General features: G+C 35.1%; 1 protein-coding gene across 1 annotated transcript in view; it reads left to right on the top strand.

Annotated features, from left to right (window-relative positions):
* LOC144959049 (uncharacterized) overlaps positions 1 to 2354 on the top strand; it is a 48850-nt gene extending 46496 nt beyond the window's left edge. The window contains exon 2 of the mRNA XM_078891395.1: positions 1 to 2354. This exon is cut by the window's left edge and continues 2217 nt beyond it. The gene's annotated coding sequence lies outside the window, so the exon portion shown is untranslated.
* Positions 2355 to 3840: the final 1486 nt, after the last annotated feature.

The following is a 3840-nucleotide window of genomic DNA, read 5'->3' as shown; positions in this document are numbered from 1 at the left end:
TGTTTTCTTTTATTGTTGAAAATTGAAAAGAAAATTGTTTCCACCATCAGTTGTGTTTGGAAAAAAAAAAGCAATATAAATACACTATTATAACCAAGAAAATTCCATTAAAAATTTTAAGAAACCACTTAGCAGGAGCTGAAAAGAAAGAGTCATTGTTGAGTGTTGGATCATGTGACATTTAGGATTGTTGTTTTTCTAAACAAATCAACATAAAGAACTCGCAGCTTTTAAGATAATGGCGCGTGTTGTTATGTACCTGGTATTACCACCATAGATTATTTTTGATATATTATTATTATTCATTGCTCGTTCTAATTCGTTTATTTCTATGGTTCGATATCACTCCCACTTTTCTGTCAGCTCTGCATCGCGCTAAAACCCTCTAGACACCTCGTCGGTAAAGAAGGAATTCAACTGCTTGTGTTTCATTGCAAATCGGATCTTTGTCACTCCTTTTTTAAAATTAATTTATGAAATGTCTGCTTTATGGGACTGGGAAATTATCCAAATTATACTTAGGTATAAAATGAAAACCCAAATCCATGTATTATTATTATTCATCCCTTTGATTTCAGTTTTGTTGTTTGACAATATTTCAGTCATTTAAAAAAAAAAAACTGATTTGAATATAATTGCCATTATTCATAATATTATAACAACAACAAAAGTTCTATCTTTCTCCATCCATTTAAAAAAAAAAAAAAATATTATTTTAAAACTTAAGTTACATTTTTACCTCTTAAGATCAGTGGAAAACGTATATTTTTTTACATTTTATTTGTATTTAGAAAGTAGTTGACGCTATCATTTAACTATTTCAATGCTTATTTTATACTTAATGATATACATACCTACTACTACAGCAAACACTTTACATTGGTCATTTTATATTTCCGTTTCCTTTTCTACTTTCTTTTTCTCTTTCATTTTTGTTTAAACACCCTTAGGAGCAAAAGGGGAATTGGAATAAGAGTAAGAGAGCGACACAGCATCAGTGTTAACTTACAACTTATGTCAGTACGCACCTATTGGTGTGAATATAAAACTGCTTATCAGGAAACCCCCAAAACCAACCAAACCAAGAAAGCCAGCAGGGTATTTTATAGATAGTATGCAGATGACGTCACTCAGGCCTTTGTTATTGTTTTTGCCATCCGCGTTTGTGAGTTGTTCTCACTAAACTGTATTAACCAGACTGTAAAAGTTCATGGTTACACAGAGTTTGTGTGTTGGTCCGTTATACTTCCGGATGGCAATGTTGTGAACTCCTTGGCCAAGCGCATTCTATCTATACGACGTGTATCTACCATCCATTCACACATTTCATCTCGTAAATACCCATAATGCATCATTTAGAAATGTTTCATCATTTCAATCATCAGTGATATTTATTATAGAAACCACTGTATTCAGGTGACCTCAACGGGGTCAAATGTCATGACTTACATCTACACAGCGTGACAATGATGACAACTACCATTACCACCTTCATTTTACGACTATCTGTTTTGACGTAAATTTCGTTTCACCAAGTTTCGAATAAAACCAAAACCAAAACAGCGGATAGACGTCTAGTCATTTAAAAAATATTACTCTACTGAAATATAAAATATGCGAGATGAAAACATGAACTCATTGAAATGATATGAATTATTGATGGGAACACGAATGTGTGTTAACGTTAACGCCGAATTCTCATCAGTTTTTTTGGGGGGTTATTTTTTAAACCACCGTGTTAAATGTCAAGCTGTGTAGCGAATCAATGAGTTTCTTCTGACATTTGCTGTTCAAGTACGTTCAAAGGCCATATCAACGTGTCATAAACTCCAAACACCAAATTAAATTTTTAAATAGGAAAATAAAATTTTATAACGCCATGAAATCATTACGCTTATCATATATTCATATATTGTTATTCAGTGAGTTTATTATTTCTCAAAAAAAATAAAATGATAATAATAAATAAAAAAATATATGAATTTATGCAACCTGTTTTTTATGAGATACAACCGGAAAGCCATTCTTTAATCATAGATATATTCTAAAGAAAAAAAATGCATTTTGGATTTTTAGACTCTATTTTAATTGCCCATTTCTACATTATTATTTTGAGTTCAATGTCAATGTTATTATCCGTGTGCTATGTCAATATCTACACATTCTTATAACCGACCAGTGTCACTTCTTCATTGACTTTTGACTCATTTCCAATCAATGTTGGATAACGCAACCGTCTAAGGTTTATTATTATTATTATTATTATTAATTATTATTATTATTATTATTATTGTCATGCTGAAAACAATGTGTATTATTTTAATTTGCCTTAACAATAAAGCTGACAACCTTTACCAACTGCTTTGCGATTACTTATATTAATTTAATAATAGATGTATTCTTGGGCGGGATCTTTTGTTCTCCCGTCGTGGGCAGGGAGGCAATTAGTGTATCTTCTATCTCCTTATGTCTTGTTTTCCAACTTGCTTTCTATCATTGTCTTGGAATAAAATAATTTGGTTTTGCCCTGGCCCCAGCCGGATTCCTTGGCTGGGAGGGAATTTATATTTCTGGAAAAATCTATCTCTTTTGTACTGTTTTTTTTTTTAATCATCATGATTTATAAACATTTGAGTGTATTCCCTTTGGTAGAGACCTATGCTTGTGTCTGGATGAGACTTAGTTAATCTCAAACTAAGTACACTAATACTGATCGTGTGCTCTAGCAATCTACATCTGTCTCCTATTTAGCCATTCCCCTTTGTCTTACCTTTTCTCGTATGATTTTAATCGTAGATCTAGAAATTTTTGACTACCCCATTTATAGTGGCGGGGGTGGGGGTGGAGAGGGGTGGTCTTCCCATAAAATTGACCCTAAAGAAGAATTTCCATGTTACATATATGTAGATGAAAATGGAATAATGGTCTAATTGTGGTAAGTTGGACGAGCAGAGCAGTACAGCGGGATCCCGATAAGCCAACACCGTCGGTTGACTTACAGCAAGGCAGACTTTATCCACTATAAATGAAGCACACTTAGTAGATAAAGAACAGACACAGGCCCCGGCTGGGATAATCGTTCGGAAGGGAAGCAGTCAGATGTATGATTTATACATATCTGTAAATAGTGGGAGATCATCTCTCTCTCTTCTCTCTCTCTCTCCCTCTCTCTCTCTCTCTCTCTCTCTCTCTCTCTCTCTCTCTCCCTCTTTCTCTCTCCCTCTCCCTTTCTCTTCCTCTCTCTCTCTCTCTCTCCCTCTCTCTCTCTCTCTCTCCCTCTCTCTCTCTCTTTCTTTCTCTATCTATCTATCTATCTATCTATCTATCTATCTATCTATCTATCTATCTATCTATCTATCTATCTATCTATCTACCTTCCTTCCTTCCCCACTGCTGGGAGGTGCAAAGCTGAGTACTTGAATAGGGCTCTTGACTCACATTTATGCCTTTACTGTCGCGTAAAATTATTTCCTGCCCTGCACTACAAATAGTGATAATAACAGAATAAAAATTTCGTGGTGATTGGAGCTCGAACCTTGGACCTTACTGTTACGACAACTCCGCCTGGCCGTGAGAGGGACGCCATCCACCACTCAAATAGTGGTTTCAATTCAAAGGTAGTGCCTATCCTGGGGCCCTCTTCCGACTTCTTGAGGTCACGGGTTCAAGACACCAACTCTCCGAAGTTTGTTTACAAGCCAACAGTAATACTAAAGCTCAATTCCTCAACACAGACATAATGTAGCCTATATAACAGAGAGACGATTGAGACATTGAGTAAGCTCCGACATTGGGGTTCAATATCAATTTTCAGAAAAGCGAGTGGAGCAGGCACTGTAA

This window comes from Berghia stephanieae, chromosome 13 (genome assembly GCF_034508935.2).
Source record: "Berghia stephanieae isolate SIO BIC M18660-M18661 chromosome 13, UCSD_Bste_1.3, whole genome shotgun sequence".
Classification (NCBI taxonomy): domain Eukaryota; kingdom Metazoa; phylum Mollusca; class Gastropoda; order Nudibranchia; family Aeolidiidae; genus Berghia; species Berghia stephanieae.
The sequence above is the reverse complement of the archived record's forward strand: the minus strand, read 5'-3'. Positions and strand labels throughout refer to the sequence as shown.